The following is a 16,880-nucleotide window of genomic DNA, read 5'->3' as shown; positions in this document are numbered from 1 at the left end:
GAAGAGAAAATGATATCACTTTTCAGAACCATAAAACTAAAAAAAAGGGAAAAAGTAATAAATGATGAGAATACATACATCAAATTTTCCATCATAGATCGTAGCACCAACCTGAGCCATATCGTGAGTCTCAAAGGTAATCACACCGCTCTGCCATGGGATTAACACTGTCATTACGAATACTTTCTTCAACCTACAAATCAAAGAGAAAAAATCACACATGTTATTTAACCCCTGAAAATGCATAGAAGCCAAAGATATATAAGGACTCTGTTGAATATCTGTTAAGATTTAGTTTATTATTAATCTAACAAAGAGATAAAAAGAAACTAAATATATCTAAACCTATCTCTATTTAAATAGATATTATCTCTATTTAAAAAAATTCAATAAAAATACCATAAAATTAATGAATACTCTAAAAATAAATCAAAAATAAATTAAGATAAAATCAAGAAAAAAAACAACCTAAATCCTAATCAAATCTAAAATTTAAAAATGTATTTTTTTATGAGAATTAACCTGAGAATGACACGTTGAATTTTTTTATGAGAATTAACGTAAGAATGACACGTCACTAAGAATTAATGTCCCTAACTTTTTTTTAAAAGAGTGAGTTTGAAAGCTATAGCTTAAGTTAATTTGTTAATATATTACCAAATAATAATAATAATAATAATAATAATAATAACATATGTGTGCGGGTATGAGCCGGTTGAGTACTATAATGCTCATACCCGCACTCATACCCACTACTTTTTGCGGGTAATTACCTATACCCAACCTCATACCCATTTAGCGGTTTTTTACCCTACCCATAGTTGGTATTTTTTGCGGGTACCATATGGGCCCGAAACCCTATGGGTCCGAGACCCACTGCCATCCCTACATTTAGATTTTGGCAAAGATGAAGAGCTTCCTGTAATGACATTGAATTGTCTAAAGGTGGAGAGCATCGAGTTGCTACCCACGCGAGTATGGGGACGGGAACATGTAATTTTTTAAAACTCAGGTATGAGGATGGTTCTATAGTACCCTACCCATTGTCATCCCTACTTAGTTGGAATAAACACAATAATGTCATACTTTATGATTTATCTTACACAATCCTAATTTGTGCTACTATCACATTTATTTTTTTTAAGATTAATTTGTTGCTAATTTCTTATATCTATGATTTGTGTTATGGTCTTCATATTCACGAAGAATGTAAAACGAGTTCCTGTTGATCTCAACCAGGCTTATAACAAAAGTCTTTATGTCAACTTTGCTTAGCATTTCTGAGTCTTCTATTTAATCCATTGTTTAATATATTTTTAATAATCAAGGTATTAATTGACGTATCAAATACAATAGACGTATTCCCCGTGCAACGCGCGGGTAAAAAAACACTAGTAAAAATAAATTAATAATAACTCCATTAATATTGGAATTTTCGTGAATAGTGATTGGGAGAGAGAAAAAAGTTGGTTGAAAGATTTAGTTTGGATTTATTAAGGGGTTTTTGCACAACACTATACCAAATCTTTTAAAAATTAAAGAGAAGATGATAAATTGAAATAGAATTTATTTTATATCTGAATATGATTTAAAATGGTTATTTTTGTTAAAAATAAATAAATTCTAGAATATTTTGGAATTATTTTGATTAAATGCTAAAAAGGTAGTTTTGAAACTATATTTTGGAGAGATTTTTTTAAATTTAAATTTAAAAGATGGGTCATAAAAATGATGAAAAATTATCGGAGAATAATTATAAATATTTTGGAGTAATAAAATATTAATTTTCAGAATTTGCACTATTTTGATTTTAATTAACCAAATTAAAGTTGAAATAGCTTGTAAAACAAGAAAACTAAGCTATCTTGGGTTCAAATTTTTAGAGGAGGTTTTAAATTATGAGAAAAATAATAAAAACTGAATGTTGATCAGTTTTATTTGATAAATATTTAAAATGATTAATTTAGGAAATTCTGGAAAGAAATTTATTGAGATTTGATCTTAAAATTCACAAGAAAGGGTGAGTAATTGAACCAAGACTTTAGGAAGGGGTCAAGGGGGTTGAAATCAGAAAATTCCTCCCCCTTGGATGTGTTTGGCCGAGTTTTTGGTTGCTAGGGTTGGTGTGATACCCTCTCCTATAAATAGAACCTCAGACAGAAGGCAAAAACCACACACTCAGTAGCTGCTTCCCTAGACCATAGAACTTCTAAAAATCATAGAGCATTCTCCCTAGTGTTGGCCGAGGCTCTCTCTCTCTCTCTCTCTCTCTCTCTCTCTCTCTCTCTCTCTCTCTCTCTCTCTCTCTCTCTCCCTTGGTGGTTGATAACAATCTTCCATTCTCCAATTCTTGGTTAGATATTTGGACTAAAACCTTTCTTTTGGGTAGTCTTCTTTGTGCACACTTTCTTTCTAAAAACTTTTTTTTGTTAAGAGAGACTTGGGGAGATAAAACTTTTCTTTTCTTCTTCTTATTCAGAGATCAGGAAAAAAAAAGATGCAATTATTTTTGGATAAAAAGAACTCTTTTTGGTCTACTAGGGTTAGGGTTTAAAAACGATTTCGAAAACGGAAAAGAAAATTCTCTTTCTCTTCCTTCATGGCCGCGGGTTATTGTTAAAGGGGAAGGGATAATAGCTTGTTAAAACCCTTATTAATCATGGTTTCGTTTCTTTTGTCCAGGTCTTTTGGCATATGCACTATAATCTACGAAGGTAAGGGTAGTCTCTTGAATTAGTGTGTGAGTATGCTTGCTTTTATTTTATTTGCATGATATGTGAGATGAATTTGTTAAAGGCGTTGTGATTGTTGTTGTATGCTCTGTGCCATTGATTGCTTCTCACATGATTATGCATGCTAATTGTTGGATATATGGAATATGTCGTAATTTGGATAAAAGTCATTTAAAATTGTTGAAATTTTGAGAAAAAAATAAACGACCCCTTTTGTTGTTGTTGATGGCCGTGGGCCTTGATTGCTAACAAGAGAATCTAGGGTTTGAAATTTGAAGTGGCGACGTGGTGGTAATTGTCCCACGAGGTTGTCCCATGTCGAGGAGATGTTTTGAATTACTCGACAACGTTGTTGTCTAGCCTTATGAGGCTTTGATCGATCCATTTTGGTAGTTGCGTGTAGGCATTAGGACTAACCTACTTCTCTTGATAATTCTTGTGACTTGTTTGTTATTCTTGATAAGATGTTTTTTGTTGTTATCTTAAAGTTATTGTTGAAGATACTCGACAACGTTGTTGTCTAGCCTTATGAGGCTTTGATCGATCCATTTTGGTTGTTGCGTGTAGGCATTAGGACTAACCTACTTCTCTTGATAATTCTTGTGACTTGTTTGTTATTCTTGATAAGACGTTTTTTGTTGTTATCTTAAAGTTATTGTTGAAGATAAAATTTTGAACTGTCTTTATCTCTTATCTTAACTCATCTTTTATTTTCAAAATTGAACTCCATTATCTTATCTTATTTTTGATTTTCGAATTGTTGTTGTTTGTTATTGAGACTAACCCTTAATGTTTGTTATTTATCTACTTGGGCGCTTAACGCTTTAGTTGATGAGTTGGCGTGTGGTGAAGTCTAATTTTGTGATGACAAGGAGTTGGGCAACGACTAGGGCTAGGCGATAAGGCTTTGAAGCGGCGTAGAAGGAAGGCTTGCAAAGCGGAACTTTTTAAATAATTGTCGTGAATTTTATCGTCGGATGTTGGATTTGAACTACGCTAGCGGTTTACTTAGGGTTTATTTAGTCGGGATCATATTTCTATTATTATCTTAGTAATTGATGTTTAATTTGAAATATTGTTATTCGGATGATGATTTAAAAATCAAATGATTAGGTTTTTGAAAGGTTGATTAAGATAAAATAAATCAAATAGATTTTTGAACTTAAAGGATAATTGAATCGAATTTTTGAAAGTGTTTTCAAAATGATATTGAAAACCTCATTTGAGTTCAAGTAAGAACTCAGGTTGTTCTGTCTAAGGCAAGAAGGGCTTTCAATGAGGCATTGTGCCCGACCAGCTTACTTGGGAACTTCTTGGGCCACTGATTGGGTGATGATGAGCCTTTGTGATTTTCGAAATTATCACCTCTTGAAAAAAAAACCGGGTTAGTCCCCATATTTGTTGGGTTACTAATGTGATCCCTAAGTTAGAAATTGGGGCGTTACATGCAACCTTGTCTACTTTCTCATGTCTTTCTCCATGTCTTTCTGTGCTCAAAGTTTGAAGCTTTTTGATAAAATGTCAGATTAGCTTCATTCCTTCTTTCAAATACCTTCTATACACTTCATAATCCTGATCCATGCGCTTAGATTCTCGTCGTGGTGCCGTAGATCTGAAATCTGAGCCAAAAACCCATTTTTGTTCAACCGTTACTTTTTGACGCTTAAAACCTTGAACTTGCTTAACTCCTATAGGATTTGTTGTTAGTAAATGCATTGTTTATATTTAAAACCCGTTTCAAAAAGTATCAACTTTGAGTTTTTGAGCTTTAACGTTGGACCAAAAAGCCCTTATTCGTGTTTTATGTCTCGTAATTTTTCCGAGTGTTTTACTACCCTAGATGTCACCTAAGAATTCCTAGGAATTAAATTAGACCAGAAGAAAAGTTCGGCTTGCCCTATTTCTCTAGGGGTGGCCGAGAGCTATGTGTGGGAAATTAGGGGAGAAGAATCTTTTTTTTTAAACCTAGAGGTGATGCATGGACTAAGGATGATTTCGGGTAAATGTCGGGTTGAGTCTAACATGAATATGTGTTTTATGCTAGGTATTTACTTGTGCTCTAGGAAAACTAAATGGCTATGTATGCACTAGGAACATGACTAGGATCATTGCTTGAAAATGATGATTATGCCATGTGTTATGTCGAACATGCTATGTGTTACTTGTTTCCTGGGTACTTGAATAGCATGCTTAAGGGGGGTAGAATAGACCATAAGTTGTGTGGAGTTTGTTATGATTTACTTGTTCTTTAAGTTGTTGATGACATGCTTTGTGCTTCGAGTATGGAGTCGAAACCCTAATTGATTACTTGCTAAATGCTTGTTTAAAACTTGAGTTTCAGGTCAACTCACCCATTTGGGGTAATTCTTCCATTCGTGCCTAAGTGTTGAATTTCTAAAGCTTAGAAAGCTTTCTCAGTTTCGGTTAGTCTTGTTAGGTTGAATTGTTTCTTAGTGACTAAGCAAGGATATTTTGCTTAAAGGTTTGGATCGAGTTGAGCTAAGGAAGGAAGATTCAGATCGAGCTGTGAAGTTTCAGGACAGAGGAGAACACTCAAGGTAAGGGCAACTCTCCTAGTTATTAGCTATTATACTTAGGTGTCGAAGAATCAACAATTGTTAAATGATTTTGACTGTGAGGCTTAGGCCATTTATTGAGTTGTTAAGGCTTACGCCATTATTGACTGTTGAGGCTTCAGTAGTTTACTTTGGTATCCGACTTATTGTTTTCTAGTGGATAGACTTATTTCTCTGAACTGTTAATATAATAGACATGTTCTATTTCTTTGAATCTTGTATGTGCATAAACATTGTATTATGCCAAGATATTATGACTAGATCGATTGTGAATACGGAGTGTTCTACTGCTGACATGGAGGATCGAGGACCTCGCAGAAAAGAGGACTTGGGGATAATAGGGATCTTTGATTTGTTAGACTTTGAAGTAAATGAATACATAAGACTTCGATTTTGAGAACAAATTCCATAATGAATTAACTGAAGACAAAACCTTTTGAATGATAAAGATAACCCCTTTTACGGAAAACTTAGGATATGAAAATGAGTTCGAAAATGAGAAGGGCCGACGATCCGAGGTTCTAGGGGAGAGGAGGATTTGAGTTGCGGACATTAAGAGGAGGAGTCGTTATTACTAAGACAACCACTAAGTGAAGACGACACTTCCTGGCTTGTGAAGGAATTGGTCAATGGACCGGAATTTACCCTAGGGAAAAACAATAGAGACAGTGAACTTTAGCTAGACACGTATCCGGGTAAGGACGAATTGTTGTTTGCTAGCTTTTGCGTGCGTGCATAACTCGAAGCGAGACGGTCGAAAGATTGGACTCCATATCGGTTGAGGGAATGAACCTCATATCCTATATTATTTGATTAAGAGGGTAGACCTTAATCATATTATTCACCATTTGATTAAGAGGCTAGACCTTAATCATATTATTCACTGTTTGATTAAGAGGCTGGATCTTAATCATATTATTAACTATTTGATTAAGAGGCTGGACCTTAATCATACTATTTGTTATTGGATTAAGAAGATAGACCTTAAATCCTATTATTTGTTATCGATTAAGGGGCTAGTCCTTGATCCCGTTACCTGTTTGTTTGATTTAAAAGTATAGACCTTAATCGCGTTAGCTGATTCACCACTGGGTCCTACAATTACGTTAGCGACACATGGTGCTGCCTTGGTGAGGAAATGAAGATACACCTATGCGCGGGCGACGAGTGATGGACTAATGACTTGACGTTCCAAAATCTGATCTATCTTTCCAAGCCTTCTCTCACCCATATATATTACTGATCAGGGAGAAACAGATGACACAATTGATGGTCTTTTACCATTATGGTCAAAGGTCAAAAAGGTGGATTAAAGTGATTAATTGTACCATTATAAGCCTTTAATGGTATATATTAGTCGATTGCTTGAAAAGAGGAACGGGAAGGAAACTGTTTCATGTTATTAATCAGATTTTAATAACATTTACAATATTTGATTTCCATTAACTCTCATTCCCCCACTAATGGAAATCAAATTACGATGGAAGAGAGTTTTATGACCAGCAAGACTTGGAAAATGATGAGAGGATTTTCTGGGAAAGAAGAAAATGATTTCTGGGCAATAGAAGGGTTTGAGCTTAAGTGCTAATATCCAGAGGATTGAATTAACACGTAGTGAAGTGAGGCAATGCCACAATACCAATAAGTGAATTTCTCTTGAACTTACAGGACTCGAGACAAGACCCCCACAACACGCCCCTAACCTTCAAATTTGCAAAGGCTCTGCGATAATATAATTCTACATTTACATTTTTAGGCCTTTCAATCACCTTGGGTCGCTCATGGGTGCTCTAGAAAGATTGTCAAAGTCTTTCATAGAAGGTGGCCTAACCCTTCACACCCACGTAGGTCCATACATCAAGTGCATCTCTATAGCACTACCCAAAAATTGGGCTATGTATCAATTAATAGATGTGCAGATACATCAAGTGCGTTTCAAGAGCACCACCCAAATATTGGGCTCTGTATCAATTATGAGCTCTGCAGATACATCAAGTGCGTCTCAATAGCACCACCCAAATTCTGGGTTATGTATCAAATTAAAATTCAGCTCATAACCTCACATCAAGCACTACCGCATGCCATAGGGATGAGATGTAGTGCATATGAGTCTTCGCATGGCTTCGTTTGACCACAAAATGGGTATCCACCACATGTTCCTTTACTCAAGGCGCTCATCCCTCTCGATGAATCCAATACAATTTTCCTAATCAATCACTTTGTGCAGAGATCAACAAGATTTTTCCACTTCTCACACAATCAAGTGAGATTTCACCATCTTTTATTAGGTGTCTAACAATATCATGCCTCATTTACATGTGTCTCCTCTTGCCATTGTAGGCATTGTTGTTAACTACGCTAGTTGCAGCTCAATCACAATGGACATTTATGGTGTGTGCAAGTTCACCCCCACAATGGCGAATCAGCCATTTAATCCTCTCAACAATTCAACTTCTTGACCTGCAAGTTTAGGAGCTACAAATTTCTGATTCAATTGCATAGGCTATGCATGTATGTTTTGCTGATTTTAATGGAGCAGCTCCACCTCCTATCACATGTGGAACTTGCCTCGTCACCATCTGAGACTCAATTTTCATCACAAAGTACCTTCAAAGTCTCAAGGAAAGTTAGAGTAATTTAATATTCCAATGCATCAGTACATCTTAAATGATTTTAAAACCAATGCAATGACGTCCCATACTAACATTACGTCTCACTCTACTCACAATATATCTAACATCAGATCTAGTATGACTCATATAAACATAACACTTGCTCTCAAATTTGGAGCATAAAACCAATAAGGTTTTATTTGACATTTCCAAGCTAGTTCCAAATAGCAGATCTAGTATGACTCGTATAAACATAACACTTGCTCTCAAATTTGGAGCATAAAACCAATGAGGTTTTATTTAACATTTCCAAGCTAGTTCCAAATAGCAGTATACCATTCACATGGAAAACTTTCCATTTCCAAACAGCGTTGTGTAACATACACATTTTCAAAGAGTTTTGTGTACACACAAGTGCTAGAAGAATTCACAGCAAATTCACATTCTACCAAAGCACTATTAAACTTCAGATATTGTTGTTTGGCTTCACACAATTACTGACATAAAGTGAGTTATTCACAACTCAATACCTCCAGATTCAATGATAGTATTATCATTCAAAATCAAAATCTAAAGACAAGAGCAAAATAATAGCTTAACATCAATATTATTTAATTTCACTTCAAAATCATTATTCCTGCTATAGCCAGACACCCCCACAATCCTTAGGGAGTTTTAGTAAAAATTATGAGAGCTTTATCTACAAGATAACTTTCACTCTCATATTATCAGGCATGCCATAAAATTTACCATTTTCCACATGCTGTAAACCAAGGCGGAAAGTACTTCAAAGAATAAATCATAATTGAGTATTCGAAGTACTTCTGCTTTCTTTCTTCCTTTTGTGTTATTTAATTTGGTTTCCTTGGCTTCCAATGAGTAACTCATAGAACAGTAGCTACAAAAGAATTAATCCTATCTTTTGACATTAAGATAATGATATAACATCTTAGCTAATGAGGTAAACTTGTTTCCACACATCATTAGACGAACGTATCTAGGGTAAGCTATTCAAATTTCAAAAACAATGTATCAAAACTTCTTTCTTTCTAATGTGTGTTTTATTACCTCAAAAATTATGTCCACCCCATGTTTAATTTAAAAGAGTTTCTCCTCAGATCATTCAAAACATATAGAGCATCAAAAGAAAGCGAGTAGTCTACTTATACCATTTCCACCACTAAGGACACATTCATATTGTCATAATTCATAAACCCGTAAATAATGTTCTGAAAATGACTATGTTCAAGAGTTTTTTTTTATGTAACATATTTCTTTCCACCATGTATGTCTAAAGGAAATGGGTTCATTGATTTACCAGTTTGGGCATTCATCTTAGGGAAATAAATCATGACAAACCAAATTTTATCAGGGACTAAACTCAAAACGCATTAATAATGCTTCCATACCTTGGAACTTTGAACCTGCTTGATCATCTTGTAGCCATATGCAAGGATTCTAATACCAGGCGTGCTCAACATATAATTCCTCAAACAAGAAGGTATGGCAATCAGATGGTTAATATACACTTATGTCCTCTTCAGAGATTAAAATCATTAGACTGATGAAATTAAAATAAAATCCACAAAAAGGTTAAGGACAGATAACTCCCTTTCCCATGTTTGGAGGAGAGTAGAAGCACCATCAGCATCAGCAATAAACCAATGAAATAATTTTGCTTCAGATTGTTGGAGATAGAGAGAGTAAGAGTATTGTTGTGCCGTGGCAAGCCACTGCCCTGAAGCAAAATTTCCGGCGGACTCCAGTGCAAATCCCAACTGCCGGTTTTGCCCCCAAGGTTAACACAGCTACGTTCTAACCCGTGCACTCGAGGCAGAACGCAATGGAACCTTCACAAAATATTGCCCAGAATTGGAGTGAATTGAAGAGAAAGAAAAACCTTGAACTAGAAGAGAAGAACAACTCTAGAATCTGATCTATCTTTCCAAGCCTTCTCTCACCCATATATATTACTCCCTCCGTCCCACATATAAGTCACTTTTTGAGAGTTTTTTTAGTCCCAAAATATAAGTCACTTTATAATACCAATGCAGCATTTAATATTTTTTTCCAAACTTACCCTCATATTTAATATGAAAGAGATAATGTAATTTTGAAAATAAATTAATTTGGAGAGAGAAGTTGATGGGTAATCTAGGAAACTCAATAAAACTTTTTACAAATTTAATGCCAGCCACTTCTTTTCTTAATCATAGAGAATTAGGTAAAAGTGACTTATAAATGGGGACGGAGGGAGTACTGATCAGGGAGAAACAGATGACATAATTGATGGTTTTTGACCATTATGGTCAAAGGTCAAAAAGGTGAATTAAAGTGATTAATTGTACCATTATAAGCCTTTAACGGTATATATTAGTCGATTGCTTGAAAAGAGGAACGGGAAGGAAACTGTTTCATGTTATTAATCAGATTTTAATAACATTTACAATACTTGATTTCCATTAACTCTCAATAACTATGCTGAAATTTTGCAAGGACTTATATTATATTACTCTAGGAAGTTGACCCTTTCTTGCCTTGTTTGTTTTGTTTATCTTTGGGCGGTGGGAAAATTGTCATGCCATATCAGGTGTTGTTGAGTAGTTGGTGTGCTGCTGGGCAAAGGTGACTGTGCTGTTGGACGAGAAGACCATAAGGGTAGTGTTAGATGTAAGGTTAGAGTCTTGGGTAGAGAAGCATACCGTCATTGTAGGAAGTATATTAGACTTAGGGTGTTATCGCCTTTTGAACTATGTTGTCGAGCAAAACATTACTCTATTATACTTAGCTTGATTTGAACATCCGTCGTCACTCACGGGTGCTTGCCTTGACAAGGCCGGATGTATGGGTTTGGGCAGGTCTTTTGTGGGCATCACATTTCTGACTTGGTTGGATCACTTATTTGAAAAATAGGGAAATCATGCAGTTTTAGCTTTATTTATTCAGATATCGTGCCTGCTTGAATGAAAGTAATTATTACCTTTTCTTTGAGGACAAACAAAGTGTTAAGTTGGAAGGAGTTGATAAGTGTCAATTTTATGTGTTTTACAATATCATTTTAAGCGCTTATTTGACTTGTATGCTTGTATTGTTGATTATTTTATCCCCATAAGTAGTTTATTTAGTAAATACTTAATTTTAGTATAGAAATAGAATAAATATTATGTTTTTCACATTTAATCTTTTGTTTTTTATGATAGGTGGAAATCTATGAAGATACATGCCACAAGATGTCAAAATGTCAAGAAATAAAGAATTTCGCTTAAGCAAAATGATTTCACGCTTAAGCAAAATTATATGGCAGTGGGCATCAATTCTGGAAGACAATATAGCTTAAGCCAAATTCTGGCTTGCTTAAGCGAAATTCATTAGAAGGGAAGGAAAGTGAAGTCTTGCTCGCTTAAGCGAGCAGAGTACTTCAGTGTTAAGAAAAGGCTCTCGCTTCAGACTTAAGCGAGAAGCGAGTCAAACCGCCTTAGACCCTTATAAAAGGTCAGAACATGATTTTTTTCAGGAAACTCTTCCATTCTTCACCATTTTTCCTCCGAAAAACATTCAGAGGAGGTTGGGCTTCATGGAGGAAGGGTCCTGGGCTAGGATTGATGGAGTGGAGCTTTGGAGCACGGGCGAAACCATGAGAGGACCGTGATAACCTCTCGGAGGCCATGGACGACTTGGGAAGGTTTCTATGGCTGTGGTTCCTTCGTCTTTCTTATGGGTTTCATCTTTTCTATCTCTATCCTTTGTATATGTTGTTTTCTATTTGTGTATTTAGATTCTATAGCTTGATTCTTTGATTTTTGTAAATTCATTCATTGGTGTAAATGGAAATCTTTCATCCATTGTGTTTCTCTTTGTACTTAATGTTTTTAACCAATTAATTGATAATCATATAGCTTCAATAATTTATAAATTGATCGGGAGGTTGATATGAATTGGTGTGTGCTTAGTTCAATGAAAGTAGAACGCCTATGTCTTAGGTCACGTCATGTGTTAATGTTTCACTTTCTTCACTTCAAGTATCAATGATTTGTGTTAGATTTCTACGGACTAGCATGAGATCAGGAGATAATTGCAGATCAAGTTCAAGAGAGAAACCACTCAATGACCTAGTTGTCTTAGGGTGAGATTATCTTAGGTAGGAACAATAGTTGACTTCCACGTGATAGGCGAGGTTCTGAGTTCTAACAGGAGTTTCCGGGTGACAATGAGGATTCGCAAGTCTAGGGTACCTTGTCTTAAGGTAATTTGTCATTGGGAATGTTTTCAAGAGATAATTTGAGTTGTATCGTTTCTTTTGGGTTTTCTAGATGGTAAGGGATTACGTCTAGGATTTCCAACTGCTATTCACCTAGGCTAGGGATAGCTAGGTAGATAGCTCTCTGCATCGTGAGCGAAATGAACCTTTACAAATATGTTTGAGTTGAAAACAATTACAGGATTAGGTGAGTGCATTCTGAATACACTTTCTTCTTTGTTACCTCTCTAATCAATCCGCTTGAATCAATATTTAGCTGATGGCACTAACGTTCACACAATCCATGAGGACGATAAACCCGTATCTGTTTTACTACGATTGAATCATAAGAGTTTGGTTCCAAAGCAGTACAATCAAGGAAAAACCCTTTATCATGGGGTGGGGGCTGCCGTTTAGTATATTTTCTTAATATGATTACCTTGAGGGGTGGGGTTGTTTGGCCTAATTTTCCTACAGGTTTCGGGCCCTTTAGCAGTTGTGTGACTGCGTCTGCTTTTATTATCTTTTGTCTTGTATTTTCCCATTTGTTTTTTTAGGTAAGCCAAATTTGTATTAAAATGCACAAGAAGTGCTAGAAAGAAGATAAGTACATACTCAAGAAAGAAAAAGAAAAATAGGGGCAACAGATGGAAAAACAGAACCAGTAGAGAAAATAAGGGAAGGGTAAAAATAGAGACAGACTCATGGTACACCACAAAGGAAGGGGAAAACGATCAAGGGGTGGCTTCCTTTTCCCACACAACCAAGATGCCTCAAAACACAGCAGAAAAAAAAAAGGACCGCTCCACCAGACCCATCTACACCAACATTGACAAGCTAGGCACCCCACTGCAGCAGAAAACGCACAAAAAGCAACCAGTAGGACCATCTGGTTACCCACTATTCCAGCCAAGAGCAACTAGCACGAGGCCTTGATGCATAACAAAGGTTGAGCTATCCACTCATAGGTTGAACAATTGAAGTCATTCACCCTTCCTGAGAACCAATGCGAAACTCTAAGTTCAGCGCCTTCGAAGACCGATACGCCCTGACTACTCCCCTTATTGAAAATTATGCAGTTCCGATGTTGCCAAAGAGCCCACGCCACTGCAAACCAAATATCCTGATACAACACATTTTACTTTGCAGTCAAAGCACTATGAGCATGCTGTTGTAGGTGACTTCTACAATCCTCCGGCAGTACAATGCTCAACCCAAGCCATCGATAGTAAAGCCCCCACACATGACCAGCAAGCAGGCACGCGCCTAGAAGGTGATCGACCGTCTCCTCTTCTTGTAAACACAAAGGACAACAAACTTCCTTAATGGTATGGATAATCTTCCTCCTCCGGAGATTCTTACGTGTTGGAAATCATTCTTGCACTACCTTCCAGATGAGCACACACACGTTTGAAGGCACCTCCGGAATCCAAACAAGGTGGAAGATGGAGTCTGCAACTCCCAAGAGGGGACCTGAATCATCTTGTATGCTGAGTGAACCAAATAATACCCCTCTGGATCTATTGTCCAAACCCATGAGTCAGACACACCTCTTTTCAAGTGAACCCCACTCAGTAGCCTACGAAGATCGTCCACTAAACTTCGTTCCCAATCACTGAAGTTTCTCCTCCACCTAAAAGACCAAGACCACGCCCCATTCCACCACTCGCCCAAGTCTACAATAGCATCGTTCTTTTGGAAAGAGAGATGGAAGATTTTTTTGAACCTAGTTTTCAATTGTTCCTCCCCACACCAAGCTTGCTTCTAAAAGCGGGTCACATTCTCGCACCCCACTTTCTACTACACACCAGTATCGAACCATCAAGTACCACCCCCAAGCTCAAGGCACAACTTGTATATGTCACAACACCAAATAGAATCTCGATCTGTAGCGTTCAGTACCCCCTCCGCCATTCTAATACCGTACTGAGCCCATATAACTCTACTGCAGATATCATTGTTCCCCGCCATGACCTGCCATATCCACTTGCCCAACATAGCCAAATTGAACAAATCCCAATTCTTCACCCCTAGCCCACCCGCCTCCCGGGGTCTGCAGACATGACCCCCCTTAACCCATGCAAACTTAGTCTCTGACTCGGAGCCACCCCATAAGAAGTTCTGCATAATCCTCTTTGCAGTTTTCAACACATCGTTGGGAATGCGGAAGAAGGAGAGGAAGAACAGGGGCAATGCAGTAAGGACACTGTTTATCAGGCACAATCTCCCTCCAACAGACAGCGTCTTCTCATTTTTGCTAGGATGGGTTGCCACAAGGTTGCCCGTCTAGGATTACCTCCTATCAGAATGTCATTGTTTGAGTTGAAGTACCCTTCTACTGCCCTTAAATTCATCTTGGGCTTATAAAAAAAATGAGGAGATTTTTCCTTCAAAACACAACAAATTTCTTGCACCCCCATATGCTAAACTAACGCACAGTAGAGAGATGGTCTTGGTGAAAATTTGCTATAGGGGGAAAGAAGAATGAAAATTGGCAAGTGTTGTTTAATATATATCTTCCAGACTTAGGAACGGTTGAATTAAGCAAGATGCTGAATTTGGAGATAGATTTGGTCAAATATTCCGATTTTGGGTTAGATTGGGTAACTGGGCTAGATTGAGCAACTGGGCTAGATTGGGCAAGAACAACTGGTTTCTTTCCATCATGAGTTGCTAAGCTTTTTGTTCTTTCAATAAAAGATTGGAGGGATTGGAGATCTAGGTCATCATCTTTATCAGCGATGCTGGCCCAAGATTTATTTGGTAAATTGGTGAGTCCCTGAGGAACATTGTCCAGGCCTGCTTGTTTGAAGGCAAGGAGAGTTGGAATAGATAAAGCATAATCAGCTTTGGTTTGTTTTGGTTGTGAAGATTGGCTTTGAGCAGTGGGCTCAGATTTTTGGACAGTGGGTCCAGATTGATGGGCAGTGGGCCCAGATAAGATTAAAGAGTCAGAGATTATAATACCTTTGCTCTTTTCTTTGTTTCTTCCTCTTCCTCGGGAGGAGGAGGATCCTCCTCTGGAGGACATCTTATGATCTTCCCTGCAAATATTCACGAGTGAGGAAATCAGGGAGAGAATTGTTAGAACCTTTTATATATTCAATATCGAAGTCAAAAACGCTTAAAATAGCTTGCCATCTGGCAAAGATATGTTTTGAAGCTAAGTTTTTGACATCTTTTTGTAAGATTTCTTTCGCAGATTTGCAGTCTACTCGGACTAAGAATTTTTGATTAATCAAATCAGATTGAAATTTTGAAATAGATAAAACGATTGCTAAAACTTCTTTTTTAACAGTAGAATAATTCTGTTGAGCAGGATTCCAATGTTTTGAAGTAAAAGCAATAATTTGTTCTTTATCAAGAATTTTTTGTTTCAAAATACCACCAAAGCCAATATCAGAGGCATCAGTTTCAATAATCTTGAAAGCTTGAGGATTAGGGAGATAAAGACAAGGAAGATTTTTGACACGCAGTTTGATTTGTTTGACCACGTTGGTATGAATATCAGACCAGGGTGGAGGATCCTTCTTGAGTCTATCATGAAGGGGTTTAATTATTGTGCTGAGTTGAGGACAGAAGTCTGCAACATAATTGAGACATCCCAAGAATCTTTGCAATTGGGTTTTGTCTATGATTTGATCAGGGAATTTGTCGGTGAACTCGATGGCTCTATTGATGGGAATGATAGTTCCTTGGTGAATATTATGGCCAAGGAATCTGATTTTGGTTTGGAACAAGCTGACTTTTGTTCTGTTCTTAATCCTCTTCTCATCCCCCTCCTTCTGCTTTCGACCCCCTCTTGGTATCAGAGCCTGATGGGGAAGTAGGAACATGCTAAATATGTTAGATATAAGTTATTTCTCTGTTCTGTTCTTATATAATTAAGCACTATGGTCGGGATCTGGACTGGTAGTACACTTTGAACTAAACTAAAATGAAAGCTCTTCTGTAGAACCTTCTAGGATTATTACTATTCAGACTTATGATCATCTCTGCAGCGGAGGCGTTGAAGGCAGTAAGTCCCTGTGTGGCAGTAAGTCTATATTGGCCATACTACAGACATGTTATTAAGTTCTGAATATTTTTAATGTCCTTGTTTAGTTTCTTTTTGTGGTGGCTTAAGTCTGATCCAGATCTATACTGCTCAACTATTAAGAACAACACAGAACGTAACTTATATTTCTAATTTATTTATCTGTTTCTATAGAACCAGGTGATGGCGATGATACTTACGGGTGAGGAAGATTTGTCTTTTATGATGCTTCGCTCTTTTTCCTCCAAGCTTTCTTTCAAATCTTCCCAACCCTCTTCTTCTTCTATAGATCATCCTCATCAATCCAACCAATTATCCAAATCTGTCTTCAAAGAAGAAATTCATTTTGAAGATATCAATCAAGATCTCGACAACTGGGAAATCCCTAAAATCTCTCATGCTGAGATCTACAAACCAAACGGATCCTTTTTCAAACGATCAGATTTCATTATCAAAACCGTTGAGCAAACCTACAAGCTCAGATCTGATGATGAAGAAATCCATCTGCTTTCCGAGAAAAGCATCAAAGAACATATCAGCAAAAACTTCAACTATCTTCATATAGGTAGTGTTCAAGTTGGTCTTAAACCCCTAACCAGGAAATCTCTTGACATCGCTGTACTCCTTTGTCTTAGGGATGTTAGACATAATCAATTCCATGACTCCCTCTTAGGAACGGTTGAATCC

Source organism: Lotus japonicus, chromosome 1, assembly GCF_012489685.1.
Source record: "Lotus japonicus ecotype B-129 chromosome 1, LjGifu_v1.2".
Classification (NCBI taxonomy): Eukaryota; Viridiplantae; Streptophyta; class Magnoliopsida; order Fabales; family Fabaceae; genus Lotus; species Lotus japonicus.
This window is presented reverse-complemented; position numbering follows the sequence as displayed.